Source organism: Pteropus vampyrus, unplaced genomic scaffold, assembly GCF_000151845.1.
Source record: "Pteropus vampyrus isolate Shadow unplaced genomic scaffold, Pvam_2.0 Scaffold14, whole genome shotgun sequence".
Taxonomy (NCBI): Eukaryota; Metazoa; Chordata; class Mammalia; order Chiroptera; family Pteropodidae; genus Pteropus; species Pteropus vampyrus.
The window spans coordinates 7,374,576-7,389,125 of record NW_011888795.1 but is presented as its reverse complement, the minus strand read 5'-3'; the positions used below and the strand labels follow the sequence as shown (position 1 = coordinate 7,389,125).

Below are 14,550 nucleotides of genomic sequence, written 5' to 3'. Positions count from 1 at the left end.
TCCTCTAGAAAAAGAGGAAAGGAGTGGCGCTTGATCTGGACCTGGAAGGGTGGTTGAATTGAATTGGTGGAAATGCTGTGATATTACCCCTGAGGTTTTAAGCTGCTGTTGGTGTTGATAATATTATGTGGTGGGGAAAGGGGCCTAGGGGCAAAGTAGGGGTAGCTGATTTCCAAACCATTGTTACGTATGCTTCTGGGAGATAGTTGAGAGATCATAAGGAAGTAAAGGGAACCATTATTTTCAAATGCATATACCAAAGTTTACAGAGTCCTTTTACAAGGTGTGAGCCTCTCTCATGAGCCTCTCTCATGAGGCCATTAAACAACGCTTTCCTTTTAGAAGTTATGTGAAAATTCAGGTTATAAATAAAACATTACAATAATAATAAAGATACATTTTAAAAATCCTGGCATCCTAACATACTACTGTTCATTTTACAATATTCCCTTGTAATCATTGTCCATTTGAGGGGAAAAAAAAAGATTTTAATATGATTTTAGTGCATTTGAAATTTATTTTGTTTCTCCCTTTATACAAATTTTTTCATCTTTATAGTGCATGTTAATGGCTTCAGAGAATATCACTGAATTCTGTGTCATAATTTGTTCCCATGGCTAGACATTTAGGTTATTTCAAAATTTCTTGATATTATATTTGATGCTACAGCCTGCAACCTCATGCTTATTTTTTTCTATCTTTTATAATTAGATTCTAAAATTTTTAAATTTATAATTAAAATTATATATTATTCATAAATATAATTATAAATGTATAACTTTTTTTTTCCCCAAAGAAATACCCCAGCTTTTGAATTCTAGGCTAGAACGCTACAAATAATGTTAAATATGTTGATTGTTCTAGGATATTACTTCCGTTTTTTTCAAGGCATTTCTTTTTTTCCTCCAGTTTTTTTGAGGTATAATAGACATACAGCACTATATAAATTAAGGATGGATTTGAATCTCAGTTCCAACACTTTCTGGATGTGCCTACATTGGGTAAATTATTTCACCTTTCTGGCCTTGTGCTTCCTTGAGCTTCCTTTACAGATGAGGTAAAATAGGATTACAGCACCTGCCTCAGAGGTGTTAGGGGATTTCAGTGAGATAATGTAATAGAGCAATTAGCACAGGGGCCTGCACATGAAAGGCCCTCTATAAAAGCAATCAAAAGAAAAATATTGTTTTTAGTTTTATTTTCTACTGTGCAAAAAAGAGAGCTTTGTCCCCTTCTATTGGTCTAAGCACTAGTGCTGTTGTAATTAGTTCTTAGATTTTGACCGTATTTGTTATGGTGCTTTTTTACATCCACATTGTAGGTCTGGGGCTATCCTGCAACAAATAGGAGGCAAATCAACATTTTCATATCCCTGAAGCTTTTAACTAGTTTTTAATGAAATCTTGATTTTGAGGTTTGCAACTATGTAATTTCACAGAGAGAGCATTACTTTATATACTAATTAATTTAGTGGCTTCCCCTCACAGTTGGTGTCAAAAGAAACTGTCAGGTTTGTGGAAGGTATCAAGTGTTTCTTTATGCTCAGGGATGCAGATCAAATTTGTATTGTGATGATAAGGTAAAAACCACATTCTTTAGGAAAAACCTAAGAGTCACTTGAGCTCAGCTCATCCATCCCTACCTCCGGTCTGTCTGGCTCTTCCTTGTCTTCGTGTTTGAGTTGAGATGTATCTCTAGGCAACCTTCCCAAATTATCCAGACTGGGTAGCTGGACCCTCCACATGGTAACACACTCTGTAGCTGTAATCCCTTACCTGTCTCCCTCTGGAGGCAAAGCCTTCCTTAGTCACCTCTGCATTCTGGTTGCCAAGCACTAGGCCTGAACAGCATAACACTCCATAAGTATTTGTTGGCCGAATGAATAAACTTAGAGAAATCTGCCTGGGCACTGGAAGGTGTGTGTATAATAATGACAGTGGATCTGCCAAGTGTGGCAAGTGAAAGGTCAGTGCCATTTTCTGCCTGGACTGAGAAAAAATGCAGTAGCATTTGTTTGGAAAATTCATAGGACTTTGCTTACGCAGCCTTGTACTTGGTGAGGTTTTGGTTGTTTCCTCATCCCAGCTGTTTTTTGCCCTTAAACAGCTTCCCTTTTTCAACATTTCATCAGTTCCCATCTGTGCCATCTACCCTTGCCAAGGATATGGGGTAAGGATAATTTTGTGATGTGTTCATGTCCAATTTGTAGCCTGTTTCCTGGGCAAAATCTGGACTGGGGGCATATCACAGAAAGGATGAACACTTCCTTCTTCAATCCTCATGCTCCATGGGTTAGAGAAGGGCCAGGGCCCCACTGGCTTTCCTTGGATAGCAGTAATGGGAGAAGCCGGGTACTAGGCAGGTGTAGGGATAGTTTTGGTGTGAAATGAACTTTGGTCTTCAGATGTTGGCTTTGGAGCCTTCTGCGTTATCACTGTTCATCTGGCAAGTCCAATGTCCAATAGTCTTCTTTACCGAGTTCCTAGGATATGCTAGACAAAGTCCTGGGAGCTTCAAAAGCATTGTCTTAAATTCACATTTTCAGGACCCATGTGAGAGTCCTCCATCTTCCGAGAAGCCTGGCTGCATACTGAAGCCAGCCACATGACACGTGATAGAAGGAGAATTTGAGAAGATGCCAATACATCCGAGTTTCACTCTGGCTCTATCACAAACCAATGATGTGGCTTTCTCTATTCCAGTGGGCCTCCGTTTTCTCATCCATAAAAATGAGATGGGAAGAGTTTAATCATATACTTTCAAAATTCCCTTCTATTTCATACCCTTAATATGTCTACTCCAATCCAACCTGCTCTCTTCTTCACCTGAGTTACTTTTGGATTGCAGAAGTCAGAATTATATAGTTGAGTAGCATTATATATTCTGAAGGAGTCTTATCTCCCAGTGAAACTCTGATCTCCCAGTGACAAAGACTTTATCTTGTTCTCTTAAATGCTTCCTAACCCTCAGCCTACCATGATGGTGAAATATGAGGCTGTTACCCTGGTCCTGGGTACATGTTCGGTACATGTATTTATCCTAAGACAGTTATTTCTAAGCCTAGATCATCAATCTTTCTCATATTAAAAACTGAGATTAGTTGCCAGGGACACTTTTAAATAACTTGACTTTAAATGTGATTGAGTTCTACTTGTCCATTACTTTCCCTTTTATTATTTGTGCCTTTCGTGTCCCCAGACATCTTTGTCTTCTACAAGTTATTCCAAGATATTTGTTTATATTTTCTTCCAGAAGCATTATAGTTTGAACTTTGACATATAGGTCTATGATCTACATCAAATTAATTGTATGGACAGAGTGAATTGGAGGTCAAAGTTCGTTCATTCTTTTCTCTTCTCTTCTCTTCTCTTCTCTTCTCTTCTCTTCTCTTCTCTTCTCTTCTCTTCTCTTCTCTTCTCTTCTCTTCTCTTTTCTTTCTTTTTTTTGCATAGATATCCAGACACTAGAGCAAGTTATTAAAAAGACTTTCCTTTCACCACTGAGTTTTATTGGTACCATTATAAAAAATTAAGTTACTGAATATGTCTGGGCCTATTCAGAAATTTTGTTTCTTTCATTGATCTATTTGTCCTTTTCCCATTGATCTATTCATTTGTCTTGATTACTCTGGTTTTATAAAAAGTTTGGTAATATAAGTCCTTTAACTTTGTTCTTCTAAGATTGCCTTTGCTAGTCTATGTCCTTTGTATTTTTTGTAAACTTTAGAGTTAGCTTATTAATTTCTATAAAATAGCCATTGGGATTTTGGTTGAGAATGCATTGAAGGTATAGACCAAAGTATTAGGTTCTCCAGAGAAATAACTTATGCACATGCTTCCAGTGTGACAATAGAATATGTGTGTATGTGCATGTGTGTGTGTAGAGAGAGAGAGAGAGAGAGATTGATTGATTGATTGCTTGGTTGATTGATGACTTTATTATGAGGAATTGGCTCACACAATTATGGAGAATAAGAAGTCTTGAGATTCATAGTCAGCAAGCTGGAAGAGCCAGTGGTGTAGTTGCAGTTTGTGTCTGAAGGCCTGAGAACAAGGAGAGCCAATGCTATAGTTTTAGTCCAAATGCTGGCAGGCTTAAGACCCAGGAAGAGCTCATGTGTCAGTTCAAGTCCAAAGGCAGGAATAAAACTGATGTTCTAGCTCAGGGCAGTCAATTAGGAAGAGTTCCCTCTTACTCATCAAAGAGTTTTTGTTCTATTTAGAACTTCAAATGATTGGTTGAGGCCCACTTGCATTAGGGAGAGCAATCTGCTTTACTCAGCCTATCAATTCAAATGTTAATCTTATCTAAAACACTCTCGCAGACATACCCAGAATAATGTTTGACCAAATATCTGGGCACCCCATGGCCCAGTGAAGTTGACACGTAAAATTTACCATCACAATCAATTTGAGGATGAATTGACATTTTCAAAAAAATCAAACTTTCCAACTCAGGAATATGGTATATGTTCCCATTTATTTAGGTCTTCTTTAATCTTTCTCAGGAAGGGTTTTTAGTTTTCAGTAAAAAGTCTAGGCTATCTTTAATTAAATTTGCTTCTGGCATTTGATGTTTTGTTGTAAATTGTGTATAAGACGTATTTTTCAATTATTTGTGAACTTGTGCTTTTTAAGAATACAGAGTTTTTAGGAGAAGGTTAATTCCTAATTCATCAGACAGCAGTGACGTTTAGGAACTACCATCCTGACGTAACCATAAATTATTACTAAAATATCCTTTACATCTATATGCTACTTTATCATTGCCAAAACATTTCCTTCCTTTGGTCCTTGCAAGGACACTAAGGGACAAGGGAGCTATAATTATCTGTACTTTCATATAAGAAATTTGGTCCTGGAGATATTATCTAAAAGTCCTTTGAGGTGGCAGAGCCAGCCCCCAAACCCAGGACTTTTCTTTGGAGAAAGATCTTGTTCCTGATACCAAAGTCACTCTATATAGAGGTGGCCTTTTATGACTTAATGAGAATACACCTCAAAGGGCCCTGGCTTTATGGAGAATCTCCTACCTGTGGCCTCTGAAGACTGTAAAAGGAAGGGAAGAAGACAGCAGAAGGAGAAAAGTAGACCAAGATGACTACATATGACACCAGGTGAGGAGAGAGAACAGGGTACTGTTAGCCCATATAGCACTTTTGTGTCTAATTGGGAAAGATGTCCTGATATGGCAAGATGCCATTCCACCAGGGCCAAATGCCTGTGTGCAGTGAACAACTTGTGCAATTGTGTGTGGCACCCCAGAGGGAAAACAAAAAATACAGAAACCTTAATTATTCAGGAATTAATAAGAAACCTAAATTAATATTTTCTTTCCTTTTGAGAAATTCCCCCAAAGTACTTTCAAGACGATTCAGAGCTACAAGGGAAGAGACTGTCTTCCTTTTCTTTTGCAAACTTTTGAGCTTCTATCCTTTCTCTTTCCTCTCTTCTTCCCTCTATTACTCAGCTCTTACTGAGTGCCAGGTCCTGAAAATGCAGAGATGAATGAGGTAACATCTCTCCCTGGGAGCCTGTAAGTCTTACAGACTCTTTTGACTGCCACTAGCAAGAAATAATATATTTTACAGTATTGTATTTACTTTTTAAAAAGTCTTCATTTTTTAGAAATACATGCTGAAATACTAATGAATGAAATGACATGCTATTTATGATTTGTTTCAAAATAATCTAAGAGGTATAAGAGTGGGTAGGAATACAAACAAATAAGATTGACTATAGTAGATAATTAGTGAATCTGGGTCATGGGTCCATGGGAGTTCATTATCTGTCATCTATCTATATCTAGCTTTCTAATTATTTATTTGAGACAAGTTTCGTGAAATATGACTGACCCTTATTACATACAATTAGTTTTTATATTTTCTAATCTAGTTTATTCTAGTCTATTTTTTTTAAAGCTGGTAGTGATACTCTAAATTGATTTTGAGACCCACTAATGTAAAATAATACATATTTTGAAAAACACCAGGATAGTGAGGGAGAGAGGGATCCATGAAATAAGTGATTACCATCTACCAGAAAGTGCTATGAGGGTCTGTTCAAAGAGCCGTGGGACACAGGGAGGGAAGGACTGACTAAAGAGGGTCTTGGACAGTTTGGGAAATCCTCACAGAAATCCTCTTGAGTAGTTTGCATGGAATTTATATATTGGACATTTATATATTTGACATTTGGCATTTATACATTTGACAAGATGGTAAGGAGAGATATTTGAGCTCAGGGTTGAAGACAGTGGTGCAAGTGGGAAGTGGTAAAGTGGGACGAGTGAACCTTAGTTCAGTACAGCTGGAATGTGAAGTCTATGGGAAAGAAGCAGAAGATGAGGTTATAGGCAGCAGCAGCAGCAGTAAAAATCACAAAATGTCTTATGGGACAGCTTAAAGAGTTTGGATTTTATTCTGTGTGTATCAGGGAGACTTCGGAGGATAAACTGAAAAATGACCCAATTCTATTTGCCTTTTACAGAGGTCAGCTATGTGCAGGTAGACCAGCTACCCTGTGTAGTCATGATTTAGAATGGAAAACCCCAAACCCAAAGGGTATCCTGGAAGCAAGAGCTCTTGACTTACGCAGTTATCCTCCCATTCTGCCACATGGCTTCTCAGAAGATTCACATAGGCGCACAAATTGAGCTCTTTAAAGTATTTACTGAAACAAAAATTACAGTTGCTTTCAGGGCCTAGTGAGAGCCAACTCTCTCCTCTCTTCCTTTTGTAGGGTTCTCTCATCTACAGAGTAAAGTTATAATAATTTTGATTGATAATAATTGCTTACACTTACAACATGACATTTTCCTAGGTGCTTACAACTTAACTCATTTAATTTTCATAACGACTCTGTATGGTAAATATTATTTCCATTTCATAGATGAGGAAATTGAAGTACATAAAAGTAAGTGACTTGACTAAGGTCACACATCCAGCAATTAGCAAAGCTGGGATTAAGACAAAATCTACCATGATGCTTCCTGGTTGGGTTTGACTTCAATCCAACTATGTCCTGAGCCCAGATGTTTAAACAAAAATAGCCATGAAAAGATTGTCTTTAAGTTTGAGTCTCAGTATTGCCAAATTTAAATCTTGCCTAATTCAGAGGAAGAAGAGTTTTTCTAGCTGAGGATGGCTTCTTAGGAGAAAGTATTATTTTAATACAGCTTTAAGAGATGAAATCTTTTTTTTTCCAATTAGAAGTAACATTCAATATTATTTTATATTTGTTTCAGGTGTATAGCATTGTGGTTAGACATTTATATAATTCACAAAGTGATCCCCCCAATTAGTCTAGTACCCACATGGCACTATACATAGTTACTGCAATATTAACTATATTCCCTATGCTGTACTTCACATGCTCATGACTATTTTGTATTTGTACTTCTTAATCTTTTCATCTTTTTCACCCAGTCCCCCAAGCCACCTCCCATCTGGCAATCACCAGTTTATTCTTTATATCTATGAGTCTGTTTTCATTTTCTTTGTTTATTTTGTTTAGATTGCATGTATAAGTGAAATCATATGGTATTTGTCTTTCTCCGTCTGACTTATTTCACTTAGTATAGTATCCTCTAGGTCCATCCGTGTTGTTGCAAATGGTAAAATTTCATTTTTTATGGCTGAGTAACATTCCATTGTACATATGTACTACATCGTCCTTGTCCAGTTGTCTAATGATGGACACTTAGGTTGCAACCATATCTTGGACTACTGTAAATAGTGCTGCGGTGAACATAGGAGTGTATCTTTTAAAATTAATGTTTTAGTTTTCTTTGGGTAAATTCCCAGAAGTACAATTTCTGGGTCATAAGATAGTTCACTTTTTAATTTTTTGAGGAAATTTTAAACTGTTTTACATAGTGGCTATACTAATTTGCAATCCCACCAACAGCATGAGGATTCTCTTTTCTCCATATCCTCACCATTGCTTGCTTTTTGATTTATTGATGATAGCCATTCTGACAGGTGTGAGGTGATATCACATTGTGGTTTAATTTGCATTTCTCTGATGATTAGTGACATTGAGCATCTTTTCATGTGTCTATTGACCATCTATTTGTATGTCCTCTTTGGAGAAATGCCTATTTAGAGCCTCTGTCCTTTTTTAAATTGGATTGTTTTTTAGGTGCTGAGTTGTATGCGTTCTTTATAAATTTTGGATATTAACCCTTTATCAGATGTGTCATAGGCAAATATCTTCTTCCATTCAGTAGGTTGTCTTTTTGTTTTGCTGATGGTTCCATTGCTGTATGAAAATTTTTTAGTTTGATGTAAATAAATCTTGAGTGAAATTTTGAGGAGGAAAAGTTGTTGAGAAGGAAGGGCGGCAGTCCTATAGCCAAGTGAAATAATCCAACTACAAGCTCTGTCTACCACTGTTTACAACTAAAAACTGGAGAGAATGCAAATGCACCTATGTGAGAACTCTGAAAATAGCAGGCAGATAAGATACTGGCGTCAAAGCTTGAATGATAATCCATCATGCCTTTGTCACATGGAATTGCATGATCATGTGGGAGGCTAAAACTCTGAGATGGCCCCATCTTTTCAGCCAGAAGAACCAGGAAAAGGAGCCACTGGAAGTCAGTGAGGAAATCTCTGAGAAGAGAGAATTAGAAGAGGGGACCCAATAACTCTATGCATGGACTGATATAGGTCATAGGCACACTACAAGGTGTACGTTCATGGGACAGACCCAAAGAAGCACAGCAAAGGTTTTGGGAACTTAACTATAATACTAACACTACCCAAGTACCAGATAAACCTTTGGTTGCCTATGTGACAGGCAGAACTTAACAGCCTAGTGAAGACTTTGAAAACCAAAAATCAGATCTACCTGTTCCAAAAGGTAAGGTAGAACTTTCAATCTGAACCTAAGTAGGTTAATTGTCTGCTAAACAAATAAGCAAAAATATCAGTTTTTTTCCCAAGAATTTTAGTAGGATCCAGAGTCTCACACATATATTCAAAAGTCCGGGATATAATCCGAGTTTACTTGATGTAAAAAGAACTAGGAATATCCGAACTATATTCAAGGGAAAAGATAATCAATAGGTACTAATCCTGAGATGACGCAGATGGTGCAATGATCAGACAGACTTAAAGTAGCTATTATAACTGTTCTCCACTCTTAAGATAAATGACAAAATAGAAGTTCTTAGCAGAAAAATAGAAACTATGCAGAATAACCAGATTGAAATTTTAGAACTAAAGAGACAACATCTAAAGTAATAAATTCACTGCGTGAGCTCAGGGACAGAAAAGATGAAGGCGAAAAAAAGTCAGTGAACTTGAAGATAGAACAATAGAAATTACACAATATTTTGTATAATATATTTGTAAATGTACTTTTTTATTGGAAAAAGTAAGCAGTGTTTCAAGATACCGTGGGACAACACTAAAAAGTTGAAAATTCATGTTTTTGGAGTCCCATTCCAGAAAGTTAAAGGAAAGATATTGGTACAGAAAAAATATTTGAAGACACAATGGCTGAAAATATCCCAAATTTGGTGACATAAATTTACAAACTAAAGAATCTCAGTGAATCCCTAACAGGATAAACTCAACGTCTACTCAGCTACATCATAGTCAAACTACTGAAAACCAAAGGTCAAAAATCATTGAGAGCATCCAGAGAAATATAGCACATTGAACATAAGGGAAACCTATTCAGACAACTACAGACTTCACATCTAAAACTATGTAAGCAAAAGACAGTCGAATGACATCTTTAAAGGGCAAGAAGAAAAGAACTGTTATCCCATACTTTTATATCCAGAAAAAATATCGTTCGGGAGTGAAGGCAAAATAAAGGTACTCTCACATGAAGGAAAACCAAGAAACTTTGTTTTTTGGCAGACCTGCTAAAGAACTGCTAACGGAAGTTTTTCAGGCTGAAGGGAAATGATATCAGGGGGGAACTTTGAATTTGAGGAATAAAAGAATAAGAGAATTGATAAATATCTAACAGTAGATTCCCATTAGTAAAAATATACACAAAAATACAAAAATCATCTCTAATTCTCATGATAAAGGAGTAACTACAGACTACTGGCAATATTTTGGATATGTTTTCTTCAAGTCATTTTTCTCTGTAAATAAGCATTTCTTTATTTTTTCCCTCCCCCACTCCTTACTTCTTTTGTTCTCTCTCCATCCACTGAGATTATGCAATATATATTTTTATTATATTCTTCACCAATTCACAGTATATTATGAACACTTTCCTATTTTGCTAAGAAAACTTAATGAATTATTACAAAATTTTTTAGGTTTGATAATGGTATTTTTGGTTATATTTTTAAATATTGGTTGTATTTTTAAAAGAATACCTTTTAGAGAAATATACTGACATATTTATTGGTGCAATGACAAGCTGCCTGGGATTTGCTTAACATACTTAAGGTTGAAGGCTGGATGGATATCAGTGAAACAAGACTGGCCATGAATTAATAATTGTTGATGCTGGGTGATGGGTACATGATAGTTCATTATATTACTTTCTATAATTTTCTATATGTATGCAACTTTTTATTAAAAATCTAAGAAATCTTTATAAATGTGATTTCTAGTCCTTTAATCATATCCTATCCTGTAGACTTTCCATAATCTTTAACCATTCCTTTATTGTGAATCAAAGTTGTTTCAGGTTATATGTGGGCTGAGATAGAACTAGTTTGACAGCTTCTCTGGTTATTTCCTTTTTGGACATGGAATTATTGAGTTAACAGAGAGTGGACATTTTTAATGCTTTGATATATTTTGCCAAATTGCCCTTCCAAAGGGATGCTGCATGTTATTTTCACACAAGAGGTATATGAGAATGCCCTTGTCAGCACTCGCTTGCACGCGCACGCTCTCTCTCTCTCTGTCTCTCTCTCTTTGTCTCTGTCTCTCTCTCTCTGTCTCTTTCTCTCTCTATGTATGTGTGTGTGTGTGTATGTATGTATGTATGTATGTATGTATGTATGTATGTATATCCTTTATTAATTTGATGAGGGAGAAGGTGGTATATTGTTTTATTTCAATTTATATTTCTTTGATTTCCAGTGACGTTGAATCCCAGTCTGTCACTGAATTATTTCCCATTCTTTTAGGGAGGAGGCAAAGGAGAAGAGTAGGAGAAAAGAGATTTATTGTGCCTTCCCCACTTGGAAGATGAGGGGCAGATGCAGACACAGGTAGCTCTTGGTTCAAATCCTGGTTCTGGCACTTACTAATTCCTGGCTTTGTACAACCATAAACCTCTCTAGGTCTCAGAGGTTTTCAGTAAAGAAATAGAGCAGTCATACTGGCCTTTGTGAGTGTGGGACAATAGAAATGTATAGAGAAAAAGCATGGTATGCCATGGTCAATCTGAAGGCAGTAGCTTTTGTGGTCTTTGGGAAGCTGAGGCTCAGGATACAAAAGGACCTCCTGCTCTGCTGCACAGAGGTAGCAAGGAGCTCAGAGCCAGGCCCCAGCAGGAATTGCTACTCAAGTTTGGGTCACTGCCCCTTCACCTTTAATTTTTTTTGCAGTCTCCCTGCTTAGTAGTCTTTCAGTCACTGCTGGGTGATGGAGGCAGCTATCACAAACCAGGAAATCCATCTTGGGGAAAAGCTGCTCTTCGGGAAGTGAATTCTGATTGTTAGTAGTATTTACCTGATTCGGTGGAAATGCACCTTACAGTGCTTGGCACGGAGAATCATAGTGAACTTCAGGTGGTTTATTTGCCAGTCTCTCACCTTACTCTTTGGAACAGAATTCAGACCTGGAATATTATCTTTCCAGGGCAGCCCAGCCACGCTTGGGTCTCTGCCTCAATTCATTGCCCCTTCCCCTGTCCCCTAAGCTTCCTTCCACTTTTATTCTTTGCTCAGGCCCAGAGCCCCTAAGTGGGACATGTTCTTGCTATACATACACACCCCTTCTAGAAGGTTGAGCTAAAACAGAAAGAGGGGCTATGGTTTTAAATAACTTGTCTGCTCAGATACTGAAAGAGAACCCAAAGTATTTTTTCTTTATTTGCTGCTTTTGATTGAGGGGGGTGCATGTGTGTGTGTGGGGGGGGTGGGGTGAGGGGAGGTCAGTGGATGGGCATCATTTAGATTATTTGAACACCATTTGGCTCAGGCTCCCAGGTTAGGCCTGGAAACCCTACTATGCTCTCTCAGCCAAGAGTGTGGGTATACCTGACAGGAAGAGAAGTATTTTCTGGAAATTAAGATTGGGTGCCCAGTCCTCGGTGTTGTCAGCCTGACCAGATTTCATTCTGAGACCACCTTACTGATTTCTTGTTTTCTTTCCTGGGTACATTCCAGTTGCAAGAGATGTAAGGGTGGGGCTGGGAGGTGGAGTGAGTTTGGCCTATTTTCTAAGCTGAGGAAAAATCCAGAGAGAAGACAGCAACCTTTACTGTGAGCATTTAGGTCTTCTGGCTTCCCATCTCGTGCAGTGAGCCCTCTGCTCTGTGGAAATGAGAGCTGAACTTCTTCAGTGTCTTCACTGGGCTCTCAGGGGTGTACCAGCTCTGAGAAAATTGAACAATTTTGTGTTTTCAACTTGATCATAGAGAAATAATTCTTTTAACAGTTATAATTCACCTCAACTCATAATTGAATAACATTTCAATAAAAGAAATCTTTCTTATCTTAAGTGTTTGTTAAACAGTATTTCTTTTTCCACTCCCCGTGCAGGTGGGTACTTTACCTCCAAGCTTTATTTCCTGTGGATGTATAGAGATGATGAATTTAAGCCACTGTCTTGGAGAAATTTAAAATAATTATCTTACCTGCATAGCTTAAAAACTCTTATCTATGATTTCCACCACAATTTTGTGAAGTAAGGTTTATTAAGACCCTTAGATCATAAGGAAACAGAGGCTTAGAGAGGGTAAGTGACTCAGGGATATGCAGTGATTTGGCTGGAGAGCTAGGGACCTCACAATGTGCCCTGGTTTCAGGCTTTTGCATGAGTCCAGCCTTCTCAGTAATAACCCCTTGCCTCTAACTCCTTTGAAGTTTCCAAATTCTTATTCTCTTTTCTGTGGAGCAGTGTTTGAAATAGTTAACACTGAAAGCACCAGATAGTGGTTTTGTTGAGATAAACATCAAGGTGCCATGTTTAGCCAAAGACAAATATTCATGACACTCCCGAAAGTTCAACTCTTACTCAGAAACGAAGACTGCCTCCACCCACGGTGGCTAAGCCAGGCCCCAGCTTCCTGTCTCTCCTCCCCCACACTGCCAGATCCTGGTATACACATCCTCATTTACTAAGCACCTGCCCCAAGTCAGGCATTACATGATTCTTACTTCTAACCCTCACAGCAGTCCTGTGAGGTGGGTGGATTTGCACATTTTATAGATGTAGAAACTGAGGCTCTGAGGGCTCATGCCATGTGCCTAAGATCACACAGAGATGAATAATGAAACTGGGAGCCAAATATAGAGTTGTCTGACTCCAAAGCTGGGTTCACATGAAATGTGGCGCCACTCTTCCAAGCTGGACCTTGTCTGAGGGTATTCCTCACCCCAATATTGGTTCTCATTTTGTCGGTACGGGGAGGTGGGGAGGTAGGGGGAGCGGCAGAGGGCCGCACCAGCTTTCCTTGGCCTGTGGACCTTGAGTCAAATCTGAATTAAGATCCTACCTCTGCCTCTTTACAGTAGGGTGATTGTGGGCAACTTTGATAACCTCTCTGAGTCTCAGTTCTCTCCCTTGTAAAATAGGTTCAAGAGTTACCTGCCTTATGGGGTTCTTTTGAAGATTACATAGGTACTTGACATAGTACATAAGAAGTAGTGGCTATTATTTGTTTGTTGGGCATTTGCTTTCAAGGAGTGGAGAAAGGGGTACTGTGAGCAGCAGCATGCCTTCCCTCCTACTGCTGAAGGCGCACAGCCCCTTACTGGCTTGTCAGTTCTTTGCCCTGCTCTGAAGCTTTTTATCTGCTCTTCACTGTGTACCTGAAAAATGCTAGAGTTTTCCATTTGCTACTCACCATAGCACACAGTGAGGCCTGAGTCTCCCCTTCAGCTTCAGCTTTGCACACCTGCCTGGGTTGATTTGAGATTCTCAGTGTGCCCTGGTACCCTGCCATGACCCACCTTCATGCTATTTCCTTTCCATCTTCCAGGTCTTTCCCATCCACGAAGGCTACTTTGATCTCAGGCTGGATGTGGGCCCCTCTTCCTGCGCTAAGATTCTGAGAACCTTCTTTGCAACAAGAAAACGTTGATGAAGCTGAGCCATAGGCACTGACCTTGTTCCTGAGAACATTGAGGTAACTAGATGGTTCAGGTACTTACTGTCTAGTGAGGAGAAATAAAGTAAATAATGCATTAGGTATCTGGGTCCTTATCTGATTTCTTATGGTATTTAAGACTTAGCATCTTGAGGGAGGGGGTAGTGACAGTTACCTCTGGGCCCTCTGTTCTGAGCTCATAGTTACCAGCATCTTTGTTGAATTGATTGATCTGAATAGATATAGTCAAAAGGAAAGCTCACAGCTCTGCCATTCCCAAGTCACCTACTGGCGAAGGGTTGGAGGG

At 38.4% G+C, this 14,550-nt stretch overlaps 1 protein-coding gene across 3 annotated transcripts in view; it reads left to right on the top strand.

The window, feature by feature from the left end:
* The window catches only part of ST6GAL1 (ST6 beta-galactoside alpha-2,6-sialyltransferase 1), a 109,974-nt gene that overhangs the window by 50,074 nt on the left and 45,350 nt on the right, over nt 1-14,550 (top strand). For 2 of the 3 annotated variants that reach the window (XM_011381867.2, XM_023525915.1), the window contains exon 3: nt 14,136-14,282. The gene's annotated coding sequence lies outside the window, so the exon portion shown is untranslated. Of the gene's footprint in view, nt 1-11,112; nt 11,197-14,135; nt 14,283-14,550 lie in introns of all 3 variants that reach the window. The other variant, XM_011381875.2, reaches the window with a different exon arrangement.